Source organism: Centrocercus urophasianus, unplaced genomic scaffold, assembly GCF_019232065.1.
Source record: "Centrocercus urophasianus isolate 14NV4802_14NV808 unplaced genomic scaffold, USGS_Curo_1.0 seq_17, whole genome shotgun sequence".
In the NCBI taxonomy this organism is placed as follows: Eukaryota; Metazoa; Chordata; class Aves; order Galliformes; family Phasianidae; genus Centrocercus; species Centrocercus urophasianus.
The window spans coordinates 23,106,171-23,134,097 of NW_024884722.1; the positions used below are offsets into that span (position 1 = coordinate 23,106,171).

General features: G+C 40.6%; 1 protein-coding gene across 8 annotated transcripts in view; it reads left to right on the top strand.

Annotated features, from left to right (window-relative positions):
- Positions 1-27,927, top strand: part of ZMIZ1 (zinc finger MIZ-type containing 1) — a 321,213-nt gene that overhangs the window by 234,417 nt on the left and 58,869 nt on the right. The window contains exon 1 of one of the 8 annotated variants that reach the window (XM_042818845.1): positions 1,542-1,671. The exons of the other annotated variants lie outside the window; for them this stretch is intronic. The gene's annotated coding sequence lies outside the window, so the exon portion shown is untranslated. Of the gene's footprint in view, positions 1-1,541; positions 1,672-27,927 lie in introns of those variants that run through there. 8 annotated transcript variants of the gene reach the window in all.

Below are 27,927 nucleotides of genomic sequence, written 5' to 3' on the forward strand. Positions count from 1 at the left end.
TTTTTTTTTTTTTTTTTTTGTGGAATCACTTTTCTGAGAAGAACTGCTCTTTGATATCTGTGATAGTTTGCTGTTCCGATCTGTCATGTTGCAGACTCTTTCTGCTAAGGTGTTTATAAAGCATCGTTAAGTGATTGTAAACACAGCAGAGAAAGCTGAGGCCATTTTTTAATCAAAAGAAATGTTGCAGGATTGCCAGTATTTTTATTTTTTCTATAGATCCTCTTGTTTTGTTGCTTTACCTTTGATTGCCTCCTTGCTAGGCTGTGAACAGACCAGACCATGGGGCAGGCTGTGGAGAGCTGTGCTATGAGCAGGCTGGACCATGGCATGGGCAGGCTGTGCAGCACGGGCCCAGACTGCCTTTCTGAAGTGAGCAGCAGGGGAGGAAGTGGCTGCACACCACAAGGGCTGGCAGGAAAAGGCTGATGCTGGGCTGACCGCTGCTCCAACTGCCAGTTCTCCCTCTGGGGAAGAGAAAAAATGGTCATATCTGCTTTCTGTTTGTGTGTTGTTGTTTCTTTGATACTGTCAAATGCTTTGTGCCAGAGGTTTTCTTGAAATCACCTACACTGTCGCACAAGTTGAAATGTGATGCTTATTTAAAAATTGATGTAATTCTAAACTCAGGGAGGTATGTGGGAAAGGTGGTTGGTGGTGGAAGGAACCAGGGACAGGCAGAGCTGTAGGTCAGGGCTCCAGACGTAAACAAAATCATTAAAACAAAGCAACCAAACAATCAAACCAAGGATCTCTTGTATCCTACTAACTCCCATCGGTGAACTACTGCTCTCATTGCTGCCTGCCTCAGTTTCCATGTCTGCAGGGGGGGGGAGGATGATTGCTCCTCTTCCAAGCAAGAGCAAGATGTTGAGCAGCTGGCTAACCTGGGCAGTTAGCACTGCTGCAGTTGGGGATGCCATCAGAAGTAAACACAACTTTGTCACCCCTGTCTGAAGCTCAACTCCTCCAAGTAGATGTATGGCTAGGTACAGCCAGTCCAGCTCAGGTACAGTCACCCCATACAGGTGCAGCCACTCCATACAGATACAGCCCCTCAAAGGTACAGCCACCCCATGCAGGTGCAGCCCCACATAGGTTTCCTGGCTGAGCGCTGCCTTGCCAGGTGCCACCAGCACTGCTCCACTGCAGCATCGGCTCTGGCCGCTAATTAGTGTGCCTAGTTTGATGGATTTAGTCAACAGCATTCAGCAAACAGGGGAGGGGGGAAGCAAGTGTGTAAGATTTTCCAAATCTAAAGACTTTTCAGCCTCAGTGACCGTAATGGTTTGTTATGCAGGCTTGGACAAGTGTTGCTTCCAATTAATTGATCAAGGGGATTTATTTTCTTATTTTGGCTGAGTGCCAGAGGCAGAGGCTTTGTCCTGGCGTTTTAAGCACCACCCCTCCTTGCAAGTTTGAAATGTGAGCTGCCTGCTTTTTTTTTTTTTTTTGCTTTTTTTTTTTTTTCCTCCTCTCTCTCTGTCTCTCTCGCTCTCCCTCTCCCTTCTGGCAAAGTGGCTGTGGTTGCATGTGTGTGTGTGTGTGTGTGCATGTGTGCGTGCGTGTGTATGAGTATGAGAGGAGGAGGGAGAGGTGTAATGGGAAGGCAAGAGATGGATCACTAGAGGCAGAAAAGAAAACCATCAATATCAGTAACATGCAGCTGAGGTGAGATTTTCTGAGTGTTTGATTTTTCTTAAAACCCTTTCAGAAGATTTAAAGCAGCCTTTTTCCATGCCGTCTGCCAAAGATGTACTCCTAAGCAATGTCATATGGATGCTTACATGTATATTGCTGTTTTAGGTCTGCTCGCGTATGTGTGAAGTTTTAAAGCTTAACCTGATTCTCTTTATTGTCTCTAGAGGGTTGTAGCTCGAGCACAAATAGCCTGTTGGCAAGTACGGTATGAGCCCATTAGCAAGACTCCATCTGTGATTGGTTTTGCCTGGAAACCGGGAGACAAGCAATGAATAATTGATGTGTGTTGTGCAGTAGCTGGACAGGCAAAGAGAGAGAGAGGGAGAAACAGAGCAGGGTGCCCTCAGAGGGGGGAGAGAGAACAAGCTTGAAAATAGCTACTGGCTGCCTTGTGCCGAGATTAAGGCAACCCCGGCTGCCTTTGTTCTGCACTGGCTGGTTCCTGCCTAGAAGTGCTTTCAGACATATGTGGCCTTTTTCTGCAGCAGAAGAGAGGCAGCAAAAAGCAGAGGAGGGGGAGCAGAGGAGGACTAGTTTTCTGAATGAAAGATAACTTGTGGGTAAGTTGGTTTCTTGGGGGGGCGGGTGTGTGTGTGTGTGTGTGTGTGTGCGTGCGCGCCAGCCTGCCTGAGTGTGTGTGTGTGCGTGTGGCAGCGCGGGTGATTGTGGGTAAGGCAGTGCTGCATGTTGTCAGAAGGAAACAGCAGCACCAGGGGATGAAAGGCAGCTTCAGGAGGAAACTGGGACAGATTTGCATACAGTTACTGCTCATTGTGTGTGCCCCTATGAGGCTTGGGGATGTGTGAAGGAAATGCACATCTGGCTCATTTAACTGGCATTTATGATATTCTTATTTTAGAAGGTAAAATGTGTGATTTTTTTTTTTTGCATGAGAATCTTTATTTTACCTGCAGTCATAAAGCCAAAATGCAACAGCACTCATCAGTGGCATTTTCTTCAACTTTAGCCTGCATGGTGCTGTCAGAACATGACGTGCTGTTCTGTGAGCGGCAGCAACAGCGGTGCTGCCACCATTTCATTTTCACTGTCTTATGAAGACCTTGTCATGCATAACTCACAAACAGTGTGTGTCTGTCGCAACTGCGTTCAAAGACGGCTCCCAAGAAGTGTGCGTGTCAGCGGTAGTCTCGGTATTTGAGATGACAAGTTTCTTGCCCCTTGTGTTTGCCAGTAATGTCTTTTTAATTTATTTGCCTGTGTGAAAGCTGAAGAGATTACTGTATTTGCATGTGGCCTTAAGAGTTTTCAGAAAGTTTAAAACTCACAGTGGAATTTTAGACTGCTAAGTGGTGCAGAGGGTGGTGGGTTGTTTTTTGTTTGAGTTACAAGAATTAAAGCGAGCACCTGAATAAGATGGCATAGATTAAGGTACAGCAAAAATTAAACTCAACAGATTTACACATCTTGAGCAGTTGGAACTCTGCTGTTTACATCCAGCAAATATCAGCAGCATGGCTTGTTGGGGGAAAATTTGCTGTTCTGCTTCCTGGCTCCCCATCGGTAAAACTGCAGCACAAAGTGAAATAGACTTTGTCTAAAACAGCATCGGAATTCAGTGTCAGTGAAGTCACTGTCAGAACTTGTCATTAAAACTTGCATGGACTTCACAAACTACCTTGACTATGTTCAGGTGAGCCCTTGCTAAGATCTGGCCGAAAATCCCGTAGTATCTGTTGACTTTGGATCAAATGCTTCATCCAGACAGAGGTGACTGGCTGAACTGGCCAAATTGAATCCTTGTTTTGGGCAACTCATCTTGGCTCAGAGAACAGCAGAAGATGGTGACTGTTGTGCAGATCTGGAAGAGTGAGAAGTTACTGTAGAGACGATTTCTTTTAAAAAGCCTCAGTAGGGCTGTGCTAACCAGGTGAATAGGCTGGGATGACTTAAGAGAAACAGTTGGCATGGCCCAAACACGGCCTGGAAATGGAAGTACGTAAAATTAAGGCCCGGTTAAATTTACCCTAAGTTACTTGTGATTTCCTTTTTTTCCTTGAGTTAGAACTTTATTGCAGCTATGTTGGTAAATAAAGTAGTTATCAGTGACTACCTAAAATGCAGAAAAGTAGAAGCTCTTCTCAGCTGCACAAACATGTTTCCTCTGCCTTCTTACCTGTCAGCTTAGCAGAATCTTGTTCCTCTTTTTGCTAACTATTTAAATGAAAATGGAAGTTAAACTAGAGTAGAACTAAGAACAAAAGTTTGTTTTAAGTAAATTTCCATCAGAAGAGTTCAATCAGTGACAGATAAGCTTGATTCTAAGCTAGCACGAGACTATTACCAAAGGCTCGGTTTTGAAATTAGGATGGAATTTTTGACTTCAAAAAAAAAAAAAAAAGTACATAACTCCTTTCTGGAGAACCCCTCTGAAAATCTTTGGGTAAATATATCTGCAAATACAGGGATGTTTCACAAGTAAGGAAGCTTCCTGAATGGGCAAGGGGCAGTTTTGTAATAGCAATTGAAAACATTGATTGTAAGAGTGGTTTAAAACTTAGTCTTAAGCATCTAACTTTGCTTAGATTTGTGGTAGAATGGGTATTAATGTCAAATCTCTGTGTATTGGAGTCTCAGCAAACCTGACAGTAATATTGCTGCGTTCATACTTCAGAGAAACCCTTATTTGTGTTGCCTGTGCAGATGTTTAGTCCGGGAGCACTTGTGCTGGATGTGCCGTTGACACCCAAGAAAGGAGAATCCCAAGAAAGGAGAATCCCCCTACAACACAGAAAAGCTGTTGGTTACAAATAAAAAAATACAAGCGTTCAAACTAACAATGAGAAAATTATGAATAGCGGGTACTTTGGGCTTAGTTAATAAAATAATTTGTTGCTGTAACAGGTACAGTTTTAATTACAGTGTGATACTTCAGAGAGAGGGGTCTAACAAGGTAGGCTTTCTGTTACCATAAAGGTTAGTATAGCCATTAGACTAACAGTCACTGAATCCAGCTCAACTCCCAGCCCACGCCCCCAGAACGCCAGCAATTACTGGATGTGTAACTCAGCCAAATGAGTCGTGTTTTTCTATGTCCCCAGCTAAACTTATGACACAGAAGTTCCCATGCTAGCTTCAGCTGTCACTGGGGCTGTGATGATGCAAGGCTGCTTGGCTGCTGTTGTCATATTTCCTCCTAATCAAGGGTATTAGTGATCAACAGCGGCAAGAAATCTTAGTAGTGGACTGCCAACAGGAAACTGTCACTCTATGGGATTTTACAATTGTAATGTCTCTTTTCTCTCATGGCAAAAGAAAACGGAGCATTATGTTTAACACCAAGAGTGAAAGCTAGCTAGCTTTCTTAGCTATAGCTAGCTAAACAACAAAAACTTGATCATGTGGAACACTGCTAAAATTAAGTGATGTTCCGGAGATCTCAGTGAAGAAGCTCTCTGCTTTTGTTCCTCTCAACATAAGAGGAGAGACTGCCACAGAAAATAACTTCCTCTGAGGCTTTGCAGAGCACAGAGGAAGTCACTGTCACAGGCTCCCCACGAGACCACCTGTTGTCAGGCAACAGCAAGGCTTCCCCCAGTGCTGCATAGCCATCACTGATGGCAGAGCAGTTCGGAGGGGTTCGGGCTGGAGCTGGAGGACCTGACCTGGGTACCAGAAGGAAGCAGAGCCACGCAGATGGCTGAGCAAGCTGAGTGGGTGGTCTGTACCTTGAGTACCTTGCAGGGTACAGCATACAATGCAGCATAGACATATCCTGAAGGTTTAAAAAGCAGTGCTGCAACAAACTTCCCTGCTGTCAGTCCTGTGAATTTGCTAGTTGGTTTGCCTGGTGTTGCTTTTTCAGAATAGACAAGAAAGGGCTTTGATGAAACACTAGCATCAGTACAGTGAAACATCTGTTTTACTGTAGTGTGAAGTTACTGGTTGGTTGTTTCCAGTGACCAAAACAAGCAGTTCCTTATAAAAATAGAAAAAAGTTAATGCATTGGAAAACTACATATCTCTTGATTCTCCTAACAGCAGGATTCAGGGACAGAAATTCCACCTGGCATACCTGCTTACAAAGTGCTTTAGCAAAAGGGTGTTTAGGTGTATAAAATACCAGTTCAGGGAGTAACTTGGTGGTGTTGCGTGAGTATATTAGAAAGCTCAGCACTCCACCCCTCCCCTTCCACTAAGTTCTCCTAGGCGCAAGGTGCACCTTTAGAGAAACAGGGTTATTCACCAAAACAGTGTCAAGGATAAATCTTAGGACACGTTAGGTTAGTGCCAAGCTTAATGGGGGGAAGAAAATGGAGATGATCTCTGCCACCTGCCTGATGGTTGCTCCTCTCTGCGGGCCAGGAAAGCATCCGTGGGTCTGGCTGAAAGGCAGGCTGGAAGGCCTCTGAAGACAAATAATCTTGCTCAGAACAATTTGAATTGCCCCCCCAAAAAAATTTAAATGGAAATGTAAAAGGTTGAGCTGGCTTTCAAAATAGAATGTATGTTTCAATAATTATCAGAAGTTACACAAATGCAGAATAAAACAAAGCAGTAATAGCTTTTAAGGCATAGAGAAGAGTGTGTATCCATTCATCATAAATGAGAGAGCAGCCAGCCAGTCTGGCACGTACATAGGCTGTTTCCCTGACAATTCAGTATAGAGACAAGAGAAGCTCAGAATGAACACAGACCAATTATTTTCTGCGCTTTTAATTGGAAGTTTCCTTAAGGATTTTCTCTTTATCAAGCCAAGACATAGAATGAGTGACCTTGGGACAGTAATCACTAAAGCAGTGTGGAAGGCTGCCACTCAATCTACCCATAATAGGTATCTAGTTGTTGACTTGGATCGTTCTCAAATGTCCTGCATCCTCTGGAATGTTACTGGTCTTATTCTGAGTTTGTTGGGGCTCATTCTGATGATACTAATCCAATGCAACCAGTGCCAGTTTTATCTATCCCAGAAAGAAAGTTAATTTTATTCTCAGTTATCTTTATTGGTACCCAATAACATGTTCAGACACCCAGCTAATCTCCTAAGTCTTGTTCTTTATTGTAACTGAAGTACAGCTCTCATCTGTCTGATGAAGAACCTCTTATGTTCGTTTATCAACTTCTAATTCCACTAACTGAATTTGCTTATTAACATTTGGTGCCTTCTGTACCTCCTGAGTTCTTCTTGAATCCCTTCAGTTTTAGACGAGAGGCAAACTGGACTCTCAGAAATCCCGGAAGCAGACAAAAACATACAATTGTTGGTAAATGCAAGCTTGTTAGAATTAGATTTCAGTATAATATTGTAATACCTGGATGGGTTCCTTTTTTTTTTTTTTCTTTTTCTTTTTTTACGCTTGTTATTAAAAAATACTTGTACTGGATTTTTAAAATCTGACCTACCTTGGTTATAAATGAAGCTGGTAGAGAGAAACTTAATGGAAGCAGAACTAGGACAACTTGGAATGCTCATAAAAATCACTCCTTGACGTGTTCTTGGGGTATCTTTTCTTACTCAAGTCCAGAAGGATAACAAAGACTGCTCATAGAAGGTTGCCATATGCCTGTTTTCAATGCAGAGCTCTGCTCCTTACCAACCTCTGCTTTAGTGGTTTAATACGTTCAACAGTTTATTAACAAGAAATTGCATTGCTAGGTAGGAGGAAAACAAAAAAAATCCTGTTCTGCATAAACTCTTGTTTATCTATTTACTGTTAATATCTAAGAAGGATGTTAACAGTACTGTTACTTCTACTGTCTTATGTACTGACACTGTTCAGCTGTTTAAGAAAGTTGAGTATTTCAAGCATTGCCCTAACATGGAGGCTTTTGGAGGAGCCTGTCATGATTTACTTATGCATACAGATTGCAGTGGCTTATGTAGCCTTGATCCTGCTTGATCTGCCAAAGGTATTTGCTTCTATTGATCACAGGCTGTTATTTGACTGCCTTGAGCAGCTTGTAGGTCTCCGTGGTTCTCTTAGCGAGGTCTGCTACTGATATTTCTCAACATTCTCATTTTGTTGCTGTCAATTGATTTAACTCCAGCCTTGCTGCTCAGACAGCAGATGTGACAGAGGTTGTATCATACCCTTTGTTGCTTTTTGGTATGTTTGGTAATACCTTAGTGAATTCTGCAGCTGTAACTGGGGCTCCATCCAAGTTTGGCTGTTGGCTCTGATTCATAATGCACGATTGCCAGTGTGCATAGCTGTCATGTTTGGTTGTAAGTGAGTAAAGGTTCCTCCCATCCTAGGTGCAGTAATATCTATTGGTGATTTCCAAATAGCATATTTTTGGAACTAAGCATCAACTCTTCATGTTTGTACTTACCTTTGCATTCATGTGCACTCTTACTGCTTTTCCAGTAATAAGGCAAATGAGAGGTTAGAAATTTCTCAACCACATTGTCTTCCTTAAGGTGGACAGGCATTGTAAGACTGTCCTGTTAAATGGCTATGAATGCTTTCTAACTGTTCCCCAGGGTGAAAATACTGTAGTTTTTTAGTTGACTGATTTACTTGAAAAATCCCTTAAGGTGACTATCCAAAGTAATTTGTGGATGTCAAGAAATACGTGCTGTTAGAGAGAAATCAGATTGGAATCAAGTTAAAAACAGAAATAGTCATGTACACTTTCATATGGCCTTAGTCCATTAGGAATCAGAGATCTTAATCATTTTCATAAATGACTTTATTGTTCTTGTGTATACCTCTTAGCGCTTAGAAAAATAGAAATATTTAAGTATTTGTCCTAATATGAGGATGACCTTTTCAACATGCAGTTAAGCTTCTGTCTGTTATTTGTGGCCCCTCGTATCATTTTCAAAAAGAAAGAGCCCTGCAGAGTATGTTTGATCAAAGAGATGAGTTATCCAGTGGATGGATTTTTAAAGCGATATTTGGGATGATGAATTATGGGGACTTGAAGGAATAAGCATAATATACCATGACCAACTGTTTTCACCATTTGATATAGACACTTCTAAATTTAGCAAGACTGGGATGCTGGCTGTATGAGTCACCTGATACTCAGGAAGTTTCATTGTCTTTCTATTTACAAAAAAATGTCAGGGAGAGATTTATTCTCTCATCAAGAGAGTTTTGGACTTGGGAAATTACTTGATCCTTATTACATAATGACCTAAATCTTGGATTTTGTATTTTGCAGTAAGCAGCACAGAGGACACCATTTATAATTTCAACTAAGAGTTGATTATAAGAGATAAAGGAAGTTTTTAAGTCCCATCTTAAGTGTTGGCTTAAAATGGTTCACTTGAAGCATTCACAAATTATGTTGAAGAGTCACAGGTGTCCTTTGTGTTAAATGCCTGTAATCTAAAATGTTATAGAGAGCTAAATGATTTATTGATGTCTTTTTCTGAGGCATTTACCTGCATCTGTAGCCAGCCCATTCCATTTATTTTGGCTCACTGACAAATTAGCAAGCTATTTGTATGTCAGATTTGGTCAGTAGTCAACTCCCTCCCCCCTTAGATATTGAACAGCTTTTAATTCAATTGTTTGCAATGGTGGCAGGTTGTTAACCACATAGATGTCAGTCAGAGGAGTTCAATTTTTATTTAAAAAGCAACAACAACAACAACTGATAATTTATTAGTGAATATCCTCATAGTGCTATATAAAAGAGAGTATGCCAAAGAGCTACAAGCCTTTTCCATACGCAGGCTATAAGTTCTGTAAACAACTTCTGTGTTATACCTTTCTTTCTGTTGATTGCAATGTGAAATATTAGTTTTTATGCTCTCTGGTTAAGGCCATTGTTATCGTAACTAGACACCTTTAAGAACAGGGCACTCTAAATTGCATTTCCAAGTTAGAACTGCTAACTCAATGTGTTGCATAAATACTTGCTTTCCCAAAGCGTGATTGGCCACCTGCAGTTATTCTCGAATAAGTTTTGAGGGGGATTTAGGAGAAAATTGTGATCTTGATAATTTGTTTTAACTGTTGGCTCTCATTGCCATCACTGTGAGCATGTGAGTGTAATTCTCCAAGTATTCTCCAAATGCTGTAGCTGATGTTGTGCCGTTGCCTGATGTCTGTGCCCACTGCCGGGACGTGTGTGGGTCCAAATGCACTGCCTCTCTTGGAGCCTGCTGGCAGAAGACCTCTAAAATCTACTGTATAAGTAGGTCTGCTGAACCTGCCCAAATTATTTAATCCAGTCTTACACTGTATAAATAATAAATTGACTTTGGTAAATAAAGGCAGTTTTCACAGCATGTGAATGCGCCCAGTTCTGGCCATCCTGCATGCCTCGTTCTTCTGGAATTTCCAGTGACCGCTGCTGGTGAAAGACCCAACTACTTTCTTCTCTGAAGCAGCCCCATGTTTGCTAGTTAACGCTGCTGCCATTGTACCACTTGAAATGCTTTATGGCCTTACATCTACTTAACCTTTAATGTTTTCTGTCAACATCTATCATGACCTGGTGGCCTATAGTTAGTAAAATGTGCCCTTGCAGGCTGCCAGATACTGTAATAGAATTAGGCCTTTAAAATTATCAAACCTGTCAGAGGGGCTTATAATCCTGTAAGAGCTTTAAGTGGTTTCTTACCTCCACTTGAACACGCATTTGACCTAGTTGAAGTGTACTTTCTTGCTTGTTTTTCTTTTACTTCCTGGTAATATTTTAGAAACTGCAAAAACTAATTGATTTTCTCACCATACGTGTAAGGAAAAATGTGGAATCTCCTCGGTTCCATCTCAGTTGTCTTTTCTGGCTTTTTTTTTTTTTTCCTCTCTTGTATCTTTAGTGCTCTCATTAAGCTCTGCAGCTATTTTCAGTGGGAACTTGCTCCCTTAAGCAAGCAGTCAGGACATGTCACTGTATGCATCTGTCAGTCAGTGGGCACCATGCAATGACATGAGCTGAAAGGGAATGTCAGTCTTCTTTGTGAGGGCTCTGCAGTCAGTTCAGTGCTCAAAGAAGGTGCTGCTCTGACAACCTTGGAAACGAGCAAGGTCTGCAAGGATGGTAACACTGTGCAGGTGTGTGATTTTACCACTTCTGCAGCTTGTCCTGAGCATCTGAAGATAGCACTGGAGATAGTGATATTTTTTACTGGTCAGTTCTCAGATGGAATGCCGAAAGGTGTTGTAGTACCTCCGTTGTCTCCCTGTGACTATAACATGGTGCCCTGTGGCCATTAACACCATCAGAAATTCTGTAACATTTATTACTCGAGGGAAATTACATGTGTCATAGCCAAAAGAAACTGAAAAGTGCCGGAGAAGCAATTTGACCAGTTTTGTATGCAGTCCATAGTGGAGTTTGGCAAGTCCCCTTATCTGAGCCTGCGTGCTGAGTCCCTGCTCAGGGCGGTCTCTGGTTTCTGTGAGGCTGCTGCATCTGATCTATTCACTTCCAATTATTGCAAGTTGTTAATACTGCTTTATTTGCTTAAAAGGTAATTCAACTTTGGCTTCTGAAGTAGTGCTGACTCAGTCTTTAAACATCATCAGGGTGACTTAAGGTAAGGGAAGAGAAGAAAGCTAATGAAGTGCTGCTGTTAAAAGTCTTTCGTTTGAGACCTTACATGTAACTGATAGAGGGAAATGCACTGCAGCTATTTCATTTACAAGGAAAAGACCTATTACAGAGATTTTTACACCTCTGTTGTTCTCAAATAGCACAATCAAGCAATGTAAGAGCAGCTACCAAAGACAGCTACCAAAAGCAGTTACACTCTATACTAAATACTGAGATAGAATGCTCCAAAATCCTAAACTGTTAAAAGTTATAGTTGTGTTTTCCTTTGATTTGGTATACAAATCCCAAGAATATCCCAGAATATACCAGCCCTCCTGGCAAGAAGCAGGAATGGAAAGAGATAAGAGTGTGAAATCAGTCATTGGAAGCCCTGGAGATTGTCACGAGATGGACTGTCCCTTGTGATCCAAGAGCTTGAGTATATTGATGGGTAATATTTTTACTTCCTGACAGTCTAGTGAATGATCTCATCAGCTGTTGCTAGCAGATGCAAAAGTGATGAGCTTGTGTAGCAAGCCAGACATTACACTGTTTTCTGTTCTTGTCTTGGGAACGAGTGACAGACATGTCACTGACAGTTTTCTTTTTGAATAAAACTGTCCTCAGTGTTTTGGAAGGGTTCGAAGTGGAGCAGAATTAATGGCTTGGTTGAGAGAGAGGGCTCTGCTCAAGCAGCAGTACCCCATTGGGTAAAGTTTAAGATGCTTTCTTGCTTCAAGGAAACGGTGTTTTGAAGGCTGTATTGCAGTGTTAAGTGGAAGTACCTCAACTGTTATTATTTCTACTGTCATGGCAAAGATATGAAAGAAGCTTGAAAAAAATGGGGAACAATGGACAACTCTTTCCAATATCTCACTGTTGTCTGTTTATTCAGATCACAAGGTACTCAGATACTCTGTAACGTGTTTATTTTTCTGCGAGGAAAGAATAGTTCCTGCGATCAGACAAACAGCTTTCCGCAGTGCCAGATTGATCAGTCCTGATTCGCTGCTGTGTTCTTAGCGTCAAGTCACATAAAGCAAATGCAGATCATTGGAAAATGGGACCTCTGTCAGTGCTTAGATTGTTTCATCCTCTGTGTTGATTCCCAGTTGTAATGGCTTCTGTTACTGGTATGTTTTAATCTGAGCTTTCTACTTCTCAGTTACAAATGTCTCTCCTGTAGCTAGAGCACATGTGCCCAACCCATGTGAACACTTGCCTACTTGATCCCGATTAACAGGGTGATACTTGAAATGTGCATTTGGTTTTCCAGCCATTTAATCAATTTGAGGATGTACAAATTATAAAAGGTGTCAGAATGGCCCAAAGCAAATTGAAATGAGAGAAGAAAGAAGTCTAATCATGGAATAATAGTGCATGCGAGTTGAACAGTCTCTGATCTTAGTGTTGTCCCAAATAGTAGCCTGTGTATTTCCTCTGCAGCTTCATTCTGCCTATTTTCAATGCTGTTTAGCATACGATGGCACTTCTCCCTAACACTGCCTCCCTTCTTGTATCTGTGCCTGCATTTGTACAGTAGCCTGACTGTCAAAATGTCTGTCTTACTGCAGTATGAAGGTTATGTCTTACTGCGGAAGTATTATTTATTATTCACTGTCTTTACACTGAAATGTCTTTGTATTTGTTGATCTTCACAAAGCATATCAAAGAGTTGCTAATTTTTCAAAAATCTCACTTTAAAAATCTCTTGTTACCTTAAACTGAAGGATAATTGTGGATCTCAGTTTTCTATCAGTGGAATCACCATAAGCCACCCTTCTAATTTGTGCCATTTCAAGATGATGTGCAGTTTCACACACAGTATTTGGCAATTTTTCCTAAGTCATCTTCAGAGACCTTCAGATTGTTAGCAGACTAAGGCATTTTTGAAATTTTTTACCAGTAGCCACCATCTAAAACTAGACCTTACAGTTGAGTTTTCCCTTATGTATTTTCATTGTTTGCCTAATCTGTTTTGAGATCAGTTTTGCATGAATTGAGTACCCTAGGGGTAAGAATCTGAGTGGTTCTCTCCAGAAGCTTCTGCTGCAGATTTCATTGATGATTAAGATACTTCTAGCCTGTCCTTAACTCCCCTTTTTCGTTGTAATTGCACTAGAGATTGAAGATTGTGTAGTAATATCCAGATATACCAGTATTGACTCAAACAGCAAAATAATCGATAATCAGATTTCCTCCAGTGATGGTAATTTCTCTCTCAAAAGCTGGAAGGTACCTCTGCCTTTGGAAGACAGAGAAGGACTGTGTTGTGGAGATGGGAAAAGAGAAAAGAGAGTAGAGGGATTACTGAACCAAGCATTCTTTGGTAACTATGGAATTGATAAGTTTTAAAATTGTAATTAAATTTTGGCTGCTATAAATTAGCAATCAGTCTGTTTGCGTTATACAACCTCTTTACATTTTCCAACAGGCCTGCCTACCCTTCCATTTTCATAAGCTGAGCTCTGAAAATTTACCTGTCTTCCACTGAACTTACATGTTGTGTGATGTGAGAGGCCTTCACCTTTTGGAGACAGTGTTACTGGCTTTCAGGGATCTCTCTGAAACCTGGAAGGTATTAAGATGCAACGACAGGGAATTTTCAGCAATGAGAAAGAAATCACCTGAAGTAAGATCTTAGACATAAAACTTGTGTGAGCATGGAAATGTTAAGGGCTGTGGTTATTTACAATTCTCAGTACAGACAAAAGTGCTCAGGTACGTACAGTTCTACAGCAAAAGTGTCATTTTGCTGATACAGCTTGTTTCACCCGAGGTATTAGTATAAGCTATAAACTAGCAAAATCACTTTTCTTTGCTGATACAAACTGTATTTGCAATGGGCATGTATATCAAGCTTTTCGAGGGTGATTTTACTGGCAGAATATCTCCTGAAGTGGTCACAAGGAATGGCAAATTTAAGAAACGTGGCCCTGACAGAGTCTTTTACTCTGTAGTTATCTCATACTGCATATTCAAACACAGATTGTTCCTTAAGTTAGTCTTTGTAGGGAGTTTGAAAACATACTGTACATGATAGTTTGTGGTTAGCTGAGGTGCACGTTCTAGCACGTTTATTTTCAGAGGCTCTCCAATGGGTATTTTTCAGTAAATCCCTAGAAACTGTCCTCCTCCCCATAGCATCACTTTTCTTTTAGTTTTTGCATCCATGAATGCCAGTAAACAAACTCAATCTACAAATTCTGTAGGGAAAAAAGGCTGGCATGTAAAGATTGGTGAGCAATTGAGCTGCAGCAGGATGTCATACATCCATGAGATTCTCCTTGTCATTATGGAATTGCATAAATAAATCTTCACTCCTCAGGAGTCATTTTTGGGATCAGTCTGATTCAAACCTATATGTAATCTGGAGGTTTCAGTCCAGAAGGACTTTTATTTTGAGTTTCTGATTCAGTCAGCTATCAAATAAATGATTAACCTAATTTAAATGTGTTTCATCTTTTATATTCTTCACTGAAGTTTGGTTGCCCCAAACTATTGACCAAAAGGCATATAAAGCTCTTTTGCTATTTCAGCAACATCAGCTTTGTTTGATTTTTGCGTGATAATTTTCTGAAGAAGCGGTTTAGCCTGGTTTCACTATAAAAATACTCAACTCTCACTGAGTAAAAACTCTTTTTCATGTATTCCCAAGGCTGCTTGGTGTTTTTTGCTCTTCCATGCAGCGACCTACCCTTCGGAAAGAAACTGCGATTTGCCAGAGCTATGAATAGTTGCAACTTGAGCAACTTTTGTCTAAACCACATCAGTGAGCCTTTTGTAAATGAATTAGAATACAGTTATGCCTTTTACACCAAAATTGATGCGGTCCATTTTTCTAGCTAAATAGTGTCTAACTGTATTTGGAAGATCTGTTCAAAGATAAATGTTGCTGCTGGTCATCTTCTTCCAGTGTTACTTCTCCTCCCAGGAAATCTGATTGTTCTTTTTTCTACTTATCTTTTAAGTTTTGACAGATACCCAGTATTTGGATCAAATGACAATAATGTGGGACAGCTTTTCTCCATGTGTTGGCAGTTTAAGCATAATAGCTCGTTCTGGCACTTGGTAGTCTCTTGTCCGGAATGTCGTGTTTAGCCTTTTTTAATACCTTGTTAATCCACAAGTGATGTTCTACTGATGTTACAGTTCAGTGAATCTAAAATGAGAAATGAGAAATTAGTGGTAGACCAACCCGTTGCTCAAGGCACGGCTAGAATTCATCTTGGCATGGAGACAATTTGCCAAGCAGCTTACTTTTTCTACCTGAGGAAACCTGTGCTGAACTCAGAACCAGAGTATTTGTCAGCTCTCGTTCCTGCACAGTGTGCTTACAGGCAGGAGCTATGGCTTCTGCCAACTTACTTTGGTTTTTTTGCTATATTTCACTATTTTGCTTTCTGATTACTTGAAATAGCAATTTAGTATAAAAACAGTTTAATCAATAATTTGTGTTTTGTTTCTCAATAATTAGAGAATTCAGCTGTTTCATAAACCAAGTTATCTGATTTCTCTTAATGACTATGAAAAGTTACTATGTCCTTGAAATAGAAAAGGTGTAAGAATTTACATTCAGATGAAACCGTAAGACTGCACTCCTACAGAAAGCCCGGGGCAAGTGAAACGTACACCAGCCTTGGATTTGCCATGTGCGTATTTTGACTCTGCTGGGTCCAAGTCAGCCAGTGCCATCAGTCCTGATCCCCATGCACAGATTCACTGAAATTACTGTCTTTCTCCCTAAGAAGATAATGTTTTTTTCTCTCTGCAGAGGGATTGGGTGTGCCAGTAGGGAAGAAAGAAATCACGCTGTCTGTTTCTGCTGTGTAACTTGAGGTGCTGATAGTAATCCAATTCCAAAATAAAGGCAGCTGAATAAACAGCTATATGGCCAAACCCATAGGCAGGATAGCTGACATCCATGAACATGGGAATAACAACATGCAGAACACAGAGCCCTGTGAGCTGCTTGCACTGAGGAGCATGGTGAGGAAGAGCTCCCCAAGCTACAGGGGGTACTAGGTACAGGGAAGCTCCAGTGTCTAAATAGCAGTACACAACTTCAGATGCACTTTTTGCTTTACAGGCTTACACTTGACATCAGTGTATATGGTTCAATGTGAAAAGCTGAGCTGACAGTAAACTTCGTAGAACTGAAACATTATGTGAAATAAAAATTGTTAGTCTGGCATTTAGAAGCAATTTTTGCAGATTTCCCTTGTGGTGGGGGGCGGCTGGCCAGTACCATGCTGGGTCTGTGTGCAACTGGGTGAGTGTGTTTAGCCACTGTGCTCCTGCCAGCTGTGCCCATGTGGGCGCATGTGCTATCGCAGGATCTCCAGCACCATACATTCCTTGTCTTTAAATAGTTAGGGCACATGTGAAGAGCAGAATGCTATAAGCAGGGAAATGATTCTGAAGAAGAATCAAATGATTCATCTCAACACCAGTGGTCCTAGCCAGTTTATGATGGAATTGAATTAGTACATGCTGTACAATTTCCTTCCTTGTCCCTGTTAGTGGAATGGGATCTTTGATCAGATTATTATCATAGTTTCTGTTTTCTTGTGATTTGTTAGTGTTTGTGATTCCATCATTTTTTATCTTAGTGGATTACATATTGCTTACTAATGTGCTTCAGGAGTGATGCAGATCAGCTCTGCAGGCAGTCTAGGCAGTCTCCTCAGCAGAGAGGCACATACAACTGTTTTTATTTTGTTTAATTTAATTTCACCAGTTCAGACTCACTGAGGTAAATACTTTCTTGAAATGCCTTAGAAAACAATGGAATTAAAAGCATCAAACGTAAACATGAAGGAATTTGCATGAAATTACAGTGAAATGGCAGCTGGAAATGTAATCGTGTAGACAACTACAGTATAGCGATACATCCAAAAGCAGTCACAAGATTTGCTGTTGAGTTACAGAGATTTTATTCACAAAGCTATCAGAAGTGTGTCAGGGTGCTGGTATCCCCTGCAAGTGCTTGACAGTGGGGCTGTGTTCTGCACTCAGAGAGGAGCACTCTTTTCTTACTTCTAAAATTCAGAAATTTGGTTATTCTTTACAAAAGAGCTGCTTGCAGAACAGTGTCTTATTATTATGAATCCAATCTTTTTCTTCTTTTTCTTTATTTGCTAGTTTTATCATGTCTGGCTATAAAATAAACACTGCTCTAAAAGGTGAATGGGATTTTATTCTCATAATTTGCTGCCTGCACTCGACTACCTTTATTTCTTCCCCAACCCTTGGTGTTAATGAACATCAGTTCACAATAGTTTCCTATTCTTGTAATGTGTTTTAGAACAGAGAATCTTAAGATTAAGGAGAATAAATGAGGAACTTTAAAAAGACCTTTTTATAGTTGCTTATCTGAGTTTAATTCCCACCTTGATAACAAATCAAAGGTAAGGATTTATGATGCAAGCCCAGTTCTAGGCCATACTTTCTGTGACTAGTTTTAACTTGATATGTTGCTGCTCATATTTGCACTTCATCTTAAGAAATTAGTAGGAAATAGCATATAATAAATAAGGCATCAGAAGGCAATTTAGCGTACATCTTAGTATCTGTTGCTGGGAAAGCAGAAAAATGGTTCTGCTGGACTGATTCAATGCAATTTTAAAAGGGCAATACTGCACAAGGTCACTGTGAGAAGGTAGAGAAATCCCAGATGAGCTGAGAAAACTGTTGAGTGAATTTTCTACCGGCTTCCCTCCTTAATAACCTGCTGGGTTTTCTAGAGTGAAGCACGAGGGTAAGAGCTGCCCCTTGGCGTGGCCTGCTCAATGAGCTGTGCTGCTTCAATGGCCCAGTCACGTCCTTGTTCCCACTTCAAGGAGCACGTGGATCTGGAGCTAGGGTAGGAACTGAATCCTTGAATTGTCCAAGTGATGGAGAGAGTGTCAGCATTGTTGGCCCTAAAAAAGTAGTTGGAATCCCACCTAGAAGACAAAATCCCATCCTTCCCATTATTACTGCAGGTTTTGCCTTTCTCCTGGGCGTGCTCCAGACTTCACTGGAATTGCTCTCTTTCCTGTACTTCCAATTAGCGAAAGAAAAGCCACTGAGTAAATTCTTTCTTCAATTCATGTGCATTTTAGTTCTGGCGTGATAGCTAGTGACTCTAGATGTTCATTTTGTAACTCAACTTTTAGGTTTAAAATATTGCCTCAGATTTGAAACTGAGCTAAGTGTATTGTCAATGAGACCTGCATGTACTTCTTGTCATTTGGACATATAATTTCTATATATCATAATGTTTCTTTTTCACATTCTATTAATTTTTTATAAGCTTCATCAGAACTGTAAAACACAAGCTGTTTTCATGTAGATGGTTTTTATGGTGACTAAACATTAGAGAAAGGAAAACAAATAAGTGTCCCAACATACACATTGCTTGGAATGAACAGATTGATTTAAAAAGCACTGCTCCAATTCATCGTATAGGCAGCAGTGTTCTATGAATCACTCCTTGTTTTCTGGTCTTCAGTTTGCTAATCCTGAGTTTTCAGGCTTTTGAGTTAAGCTTTTTGCCTTTTTAAGTAACACAAGAATTACATGTGTGTTACTTTCGTTGCAGAGGTAGATGTTGGTTATAATAGAATAATTAGTAAGAGCAATTACTGGTTTTGTGTTTGGTTTTGTTTTTTTTTTTTTAAATTATCATCTTTCATTGCAGAAAATAACTTTTTTCTTTCACTTTTGATCTTAGATGTCACTATGACAAATGCGTACAGCTATTGCTGTACTTCTATTAACAAGGATTATAATGTCTGTTTGTGTCATTTATCTTTTCTAGTGTGTCAGTGAGCATGTATACATAGAAATGCTGATTTTGAATCCCACTCTGTTTTTGGCTTCATAAATACTTTGTAGTGGGGTTGCCTATGAAGTTGAGTGTTGAACTGCGTAAAAGAGAGAACTGGGAGAAGTGAAAAAACATTCGTTTCTGCATATAGTAGCATAGTTTCAAAACCTTCTCTATCAAGTGCATCTTTTCCATGAAGCTTCATGTTTCTATAGCCCTTTTTAATGTCTCTCTCAATAATAGGAGCTTTCACTGTTTACTCATTCATATGTCTTTGCAGTTTTTTCAGTCATTCCTTCTGATCTCTAAAACTTTTGACTATTTGCTTAGCATTTTAGGGCAGAGTAACCAAAGCCATATACCATGTTTCACTGAACAATGAGTCTTTGTCTTTCTCAGCAATAACTAAAGTACTATTGCCGTTTCCTCTCTGGTGTCATCTTTCTGATGATCCACTGATTACTTCATTCAGCTTTTTACAGTTCCATGCCCTTCTCTTGAAAAGGCATACTTACTTAGAACCCAGTCATACTTTGAACTGGTACAAATAGTCACATTCCTCAAAACAAAACGTAGTATGGCATCTACTTGCCCATGCACATTGTTTTCTTCCCCATCTTGTCTTTTTCTGACACAGAAATATGTCACCTGCAAGTTTTCTCACTTTACTTTGAAGCTTGTTTCCAAATACTGGAATGACTGTATTGAGCATCATTATGTTTTGTCATAGCTTTGACCCCACTCGCACCACACTTGTTTATCATATTGGGAACTGTGATTTTTGTTCTTTTTGGAAGCAGGTTCAAGCCAATGACAAGGCCCATTGCTGCAGTTCCCAAGCCTGCTTGGTTTCTCAGTAGTACTGTGCAAGGGCCATGTGGGTGCACAGCTGCTGGAAGGGGTGGCTGCAGAATAGGGATGAGCCCTGCTGTGGGCATACCGCTCCAGAGGCTTTACTGGTTGGCCTTTGCTGTGCATTATTCAGTTACCTGTTTCAGCGTATTGAACTGAGGTTAATTCTTCTACAGCCCTTTAAACTGGGACTTGGTACACTACAGGTATTTCACTTTTAAGGAAAGCAATAAGATTAACTGGCCAGCTGGATTCTGTGCTGATGAGGGTAGTTCTTCTCATTGCCGTAGCTTGCTCTGTGGCCAGCACAGGGTGTAGGTAATTTATATCCTCTGTGCCTACATGCTAAATTGAATCGTAATACTTCTCTTCCTGGAACTCTTATACAGTGATGTAACTGCTCGTATTAATGGATATTAATTGTGTGCCTCTCCTTGAACAAACTTCTTCATAAGACTCCGATTTCTTGTTGGAAATCAAAGCACTGAAGGCAGGGTTAAGGCAGGGTCTGTGCTGACATTTGGAACCATAGGCTGGCTGCTGCTGCTGTGTATATAAACATGGAACAGTGACTCAGATCCAGCAGACCAACAAGGTCAGCTGCAGAGAGCAGAGAAAGGAGAGAGCAGTGTCCGCCTGCTGCTCACACCGTGCTGCATAGATGGGCTCTGTTTGTGGGGCCTGTGGGAGATTTTTTCTTTTTTTTTTTTCTTTTTTTTAATTCATCACTCTCTGCTGTAGTCATTTACACAAAGGATGCTTTTAAATGAGTAATGAGTGCTTTCCTGTTCAGCAGTTAGTTAAACTGAACTTTGTGTCACAGCTCTTTACGATTCACTCATACAAGACCTAAAATATTCAAGACTGGTAGGGGGGCAAAAAGCTCTGTCTGGCTCATGCTGTTTCTAGGAAAAAGGATTCTTGGGGGGAAAAAAAAACTCTGCAAAGACCTACAAATTATGCAGTGTTCCTTCTGTCTATGAATAGTTTCTCTTGAGAGTGAATGAGGCTGTATTTTTGGATTTGCAGACAAAGCAACTTGTGTTACAACTGGCTTTTCTCCAAAACATACTTTCAGTGCCTATTTTATTTTATTTTTATTTATTTTTTAGATTACATGATAGACAGCTTGAAACTGATCTGGGGGCCCTTGTGGAAGACGTGTCCAGTTGGCCATCTTCATACTGGCCTTGCAGGTCATATTCCAGTGCTACAGCACTCTGTGGAGCCTGTCAACCTGGACCGTCAATATGCTTTCTGGGACATGGTACTGCTTAGACTAAGGAATAAGAAAGACTGGTATCGCCAGCTTCTGAGGTTATGGTGTGCTGTTATGCATATTACCTCTTGTAGGAAGACATACTTGGAAATAACCTACATTTGTAGAATTACCTGTGCTGGTTAAAACTAAGTTATTGAAGCTGGGCAGATAGTGCCCTGAATTCTGCCATGCCTCTCTTCCTGGCACTGAAGGAAGCTCTTTTGCGGCCTGATGGAGGGTTAGGATCTGGGAATCCCACGTCCTCCACTGCCGGGGAGGTCTTCCCTTGTGGAGTGGACAAATGGCTTTCAAACCTGGGGCCTGGAGTGCATATGGTATGACGGGAAAGCTCATGAGCATGAGACTGTTTCACTCACTAATTCCCTTTTTCCACTTTCCCCCACCTACTCACCCCCATTTCTTACCCCTTTTCTCCCATTCTCCCCCCCGAGCAGCTCCATTGGCCATCCTGTTTCTTGGGCCTGACCCTGACAACCAAGGCTTCTTGTCTACCTTGTGCCAGTCCTTTCACTTATTTACTTTCTGTGTATTTTGCACATTGTTTTCAGAGAAATCTTTGCCTTATCCAATAGTGTTTACTACCTTTTATGCAAAGCAACAACAGCTATATTTTTTGTCATAGATGATATAATTGGTTTCTTCTAACTCATTCTCCATCTACTGCTAATAGCCAAAGTATTCTTTAATACGCACTTCGAAACTGAAATCTAAACTCAGTACAGTTGGGTCCCCATGGTGCAACTTATGAGGCAGCACACAATAACATATTTTTCTAGTTTTTGTAGTAATTTAGAATGTCGTTGATTTCACAAAGTTTAGGCAGTCTCGTTACTAATTCACTGGACTGATGTTAGGTTTTTTGGTTTTTTTTCTGATTGATTTCTTCCACCATTACAAATGCCAGTTACACATGTGCTCTTTCATGGAGAACAAAACATTTGACATTACTAGTTATTAATATTAGGTTAGTTTTCTTATCTAAATCAGAAATCCCACTGTGCAAAAAGTACAAACACATTTGAAGAGGAAGTCTCTGCTCCAACGAGTTAAACAGCTTTGATACTTAAGACCTTTCACCTTACTTAACGTACTACATTTTTGCACTTCATTGCTTAGAATGGATAGAAAGAAAATGGAGCCTACATGAGCGTTGGTTTGAACTAGTGTAGTTTCTCACCTTTACTAAAAGAGGTCTTTCAGAAAGCCCTTATAATTTGTAACCCAATGGATCTGGAACACATACTGCATGTACACATCAGTATCAGTTACATGAGATTGCAGATTTCTTTATTAATTGCTCTCTTGTTACTTGTCATTAATACAGCAGTTATGTACAGCTTAATACCCACTCTCTCTCCTACCCCTTAACCCGAATGGGACCAGGCTGGGGGTTTTGCTGACTGTTTTTTTTTAAATCAGTATCTCTGCAGAAACTTGCAGAAATCTATCTGGCGAAAGATTTTGATTGGTTTCATCGTGATACCTACAGTAACATTTGCTGTAGATGTGTAATCATTCTTTCAGTCTTTCCTTATGAAGTCTTTATATCTTTTTAATGTATTCCTTTTATCTCACAGAGCTGTTACTGTTGGCTTGCCTGTGTTGTGTTCTGCTGTTCTTACTGATTCCTAGAATTTCCCAGGATGAAATACATTTTTGCTTTATAAGGCTTCCTTCTAGATATCTTTCCTATTAGTTTATTCCACTTTGTAATAGCAGGAGCTTATTCTGTACTCAGTGAGAACTTCGAATACTACCCCTTCAGGGTAGGTACTTCAGTGAACTAGACTACTTCACTGCAAAATTTGGTTGCTTGATCCTAGTCTTCAGCTGTCAACCTGTTCCCTCTCAGTGATGTTCTGGCTGACGTTGGTGGACTGATGCCGGATGTCACTGTCACTGTGGCTCTTGGAGTCAGGCAGGCTACAGAGCAGAGTATGTTCCAAGCCTGTGCACATGGTTGGGAATCCACTTAAAAAGGACACTTTTCAGCCTTTACGACATAGTTATAATTTGTTCTCTAGTGTTCAGGGATGCATTTGCTTGTGCAGAGATTTGCAAAGAGGTTTTAGAATTCCTGGTTCATTTTCTGTGACATGAATCTGTCTTTTTCCCAGCTCCCTGCAGGATTCCTCCTGTCAGATTAGCATAGTCTGGTGGTCTGCATTCAGGTTGTGAAAAGAGCCTCTGAGCTCTAATCTCACATCTGATGTTGAATGCATTGATCCTTTTCAGGATGCTGTGGATGGTTATGAATGTATGGCCTTAATGATTGGCATTGTACTCTGGAACAATTTTTCTCTTTGTTCAAGACTCTGTTCTATAGACATGAAAATCCTGTTCTATGTTCATAACCTAACCTGTACTTTCCTTCGTGGTCTTTTTGTCAACAGTTGTCCAAAAGATCCTTTGGAGAGAGAGAATAATTTTGACAACAGCATTGTATCAGAATGGATAGACATGTTGAGGTCGACCTACCAGTCAGTGGCCTCAGGCTCTCTCACCCTAGCAGCACCTGGATGTGGTTTCACCACACCTTCAGACAACAACTGTTCTCTGAGGCTTTCTAACCTGAGTGTTTTCCCAAAAGGATTATTTCACTACCTTAGTTTCCCTCTTGGTTAAACTAGGATGATGTTCTTCTCTTCATAGGATTAGGTGAGGATTAGCTAGTGTTTACTGGCGACTTGCAGATAAAAGCGGCACTTTGTTTACATGTGTATCTGTGTGGGCTTGATGCATGGCTGTGCTTAACTCTGCCTCTGAAAAATACCTGCTGTAAGATACTGTGAAATCAGCATCAGTGATTCTTGCAAATCAAAATCAGTGCTTCTTGCAGTTTGAAAAATTTTTGCAATATTCTTTTTTTTTTAATTATCTTTTTTTACTTTTCTTATTGTATTATTGTAATACATAGTATTTGCATGGTCATGCTAGAAGTTCCAATAGCATTTCTAGCTCAAGAGCTATAAGAACTGTATGAAAGAGGAAATGTAATCCCATCCTTCAAGAGTTACCTTGCTAGACAGATGGAGTACTCACTGTCTGCTGTTACCTTTCCATACCAAGTGTCCCTGGTTTACAAATTAAAGTATCAGGAACCAGAAATTCACAGTGCTTTTTCTGCTGCTTGTATCAATTCTGAAAATAAAAGCTTTGCAGCAGCTGGAATCAGCTAACAGGCTTGTTGAAAATACATCTTGTTCTTCCATGGTGATATTGGCTCTGTGGGGCTTTCTTAGTAACATGAGCAGATATGACTCAGAAGACAGAGGGAGAACAACTATGTTGTGTAGGAAGTTAAAAAATATTTTTTACCATTTTTTGGCCAACATCACAGCCAAGCTGCACTGCCTGTATTTCATTTTTTTTAAACTCTTCTTGACAGCTTTTGGAACTTGAGCCTGTATCCTGAATTGATCTTAGACAATCAGCTTGAAATCCAAGAGAGATCAAAACAGATGTTTTCAACAGCCAGTTCTTTATTTCAGAGGGGTTGTGCTACTGAAGAGCTGCAAGGATTAAATGTGTGTGTAGAATACAAGCATGTCCGCAGAGCAGATGTATCCCATGGACAATAAAGAGGAGCACAAAACATGACATTTGAAATGATGTAATGTATCATTTTTGTAGCACCAAGGCACAGGCTGCTAATGCAGATTTATTTGTGTTACCTTAGACAAGATTAGATGGGATATTGCCTGCATTTATTATTTTAATTTGTCCAGATTTGGGTTGGTTTTTTTTTTTTTTCCTTCCATGGGGTCATGTACATATGGGCTCTAAGCTGGAGGAAAATGTTGTTTACAGAGTACAATACAGCACTTAAAATTTGCAGGTAAAAGATCACACCTTCTTGAAACTGTGATAATTACCCATTATTCCTTCTCATTACAGGTCCAGACCTTGTCCTCAGATCTGCTCCTTGGTGCCTTTGTCCTTGTTCCCTGCTTCTGTTGCTCTTGAGGGTTCCCTTCATCTGCTCCTCCACCCTCATGATTTCATTTATTCCCCTTAGAGAAAGTTTCCTAATCCTTGGCTGCAAACCCCTTCTTTCTTTAAAGCCCTTCAAGTAACCAGCTCCTTCCAGAAAACATTCCTATGCTAATTTTGTTGAGAAATTTTTGTCCGTGTCATCTTGTTTTGAACTTTTATTGCTTTTCTTTCAAGCTCTTTATGGAAGGAGTGAGTTGCTCTGTGCTTGCAAAAAGCCCTTTCTGTAGTCCCCAGGCAATGAATAGCCAGGCCCAGTCTGCAGGCAGCCGCATCTCCGTCCACCTTTCAGAACTCTGATCTTTTACTCTCATTTCTATTGTTTTGGACCCACTGGTTTAGTCACTTTCCTACATAATGTGTTAGTACATGTAACAAAAGTTAACAGTTATGATTGCATGGGCTAATACAGAAGTAACTGTGAATGTATAAAGTAAAAATTAGCACAGAATCATTAAGGTTGTAGAAGACTACTTAAGTCATCTAGACCAACTCAGCCTATCACCACTGTGTCCACTAACCATCCCTCAGTGCTACATACTCTGTTTTCTTTTACAAACTTAAAGTATTGTGGTTTAGTGAAAGGTTCAGATAGAAAGTCTGTGAATTTAAGGCATTCAGTCTTCTTGCTACAAAAACTATTGACAGGTTTTCCCACCAACTTCATCAGGAGCAGGATTTGATCCAAAACTGCTTGCGCCAAGAGCAGGCAGTTTTATCATCAGCAGGAACAGCATCTTACTGTGTGCATTCTGGTAGTATTTGGTGTTCTAATGTCCGGTTTGAATCCTTTGATCCAGATGTTCTGGGAACATAAAGCAGATATAGTTGCTATTTAAATAGGATGTTTGTTCAGTGCTGGTGCAAAGTGCTGCTTTTCTGCAGGCTGCAAAACAGAAATGTTGTCCTTGGGAGAAGCTCTGCAGAAGTAGCAGAGTCTGACAGCTGGGGAATCCTATTCTCTTGCTGTGCCCCACTCCCCTCTCCTCCTTGCTAGGCTCACTTCTGTTTCGGCTTCCAAAGATGAAAATCTTACCCCTATAATGTCTTGTGGGTATTTCCTTCTTAGGTAAACAACATTTTTGGTAGGCTGTGTTGATTCTGTCAGGTTGTATTCTAGTCATTTTTCCAGGAGAAAAAAAAAACAAAAAACAAAAAAACAAAAACAGCAACAAGTCACATACAATTTGTCCAAAATGTTCAAAATGCTTTCCAATTTGTGTTACTAATGCTGTGTAGAGTTGTCTGAGTATTCAGAATATATTTTAAAAGAATAATTGTTTTGCATTGCTCTACTGCTTCAAGCAGTTTTCAAGCTTTAGGAAATTGTCCCTGTAACCTGGATCCTTGTGTCATTAGCACTGTCTGGTTTTCTCTGCCATCCTCCTCCTGAGATGTTGGGAGCGAGGCTGTCCGAGAGCTGCTGGCTCTGCCTGCTACAGCCTGCACACAGCAGTGCGTGATATGATTTCACACAATGCCCCACTAATGCCCTCGTCAGCAGCTTCTGAGGGAAGAGCTGCACTGGAAAATACAATAGCAGTCCTCTGCAAGCCATAGGGAGTGCATGGACCAGAGCTAAATTTGGAAAGCTAAAGCTTATTTCATGCAACATTATTAGAATTATTTGGGTTTCAAAGCGCGTGCTCACACACATGCATATATTGAGGGCCAGCCTTTCCTCGTGACTCTGCTGGATCTGAGTGCAGTCGTTATTTATAGACAGCAGGAGCAGTGATAGCATTATCTTGTAGCTCTCTGGTCCTGAAATTACAGCACTTCTGTGTGGGGAGAGGGGACCGGGTGCCCTTCATGGGAGTTTAGGCAATCTGCTCACCCGCAAATGTCTCTGTGATGAGATGCTCACAAATAATCCTTTCCCTCTTCCTCATTTTTTGCATTTTCAAACAGAGAAAAGAAAGGTACTGAAAGATCAGTGTGGTTGTGATTTGCACTGCCTTCTTTCCTGAGTGCGTGGAGGAAGCAACTAGCTGTGTTTATGTTTTCATCTGATCTATAGGTAACCCATTTCTATTCATGTAAAAACAAACATCCCCCTGAGGACAAAGAAATAGCAATTTCTAATCTGTTCATATGAAGGTTCTAGACAAATGCAGCCTCCTGTTGCAAGCCACTGTGCCTGCAGTGCTGCTAGCATGACTGGGGCACACAGGAGCACAGTAAAGCTGCAGCCCCTAGCCATGCAGGTGCAGAACAGCCACCTGCCCCTGCCTCTGTGCAGTGCCCAAGCCAGCTGGAAAAAAAGAGCATAAAGACAACAGCATAAAGTCTGGAGGAAAAAAAAAAGAAAAAAAAAGAAAGAAAAAAAAAGTCCACTGATCTCTCTGGTCTGGTTCACAGGGTGGTCATGCAGACAGATGCTCCAGCACAGCTGGGTGTGTGCCAGCACGGCAGGGCAAGGCACATGGTGGGGATGGGTACCTGCAGGCAGAACTGCTGCTGCTAAGCACTTTGTGTCTTGAAAATACAATCAAAATAATCTGAAGATCAAGGTAGCTTTATTTAGGCCTTGAATCCCATTTTTTATTTTATGCCAACTTTGGTTCTCTGTGTGGCTCTAATTATGATGGAACATCAATGAGTTTTCCTTTATTGGTAATAAAATAAATGTGGTGCATGTTGTATCTTAAAGGAAATCAGAATGCCTTAATGAGAGCTTCCATTGCTTAGTCTGCTCCTTTAATATAACTGTATACGAGTTGAGAAACAGAAGAAATGAATTTAGCAAGTGATGTTGCGTATTTTATATTGTACTGTTGTTGCAGTATCAGTGATAATCCAAGACTCTAAGTAATGCAAGGTTTGTAGGGAG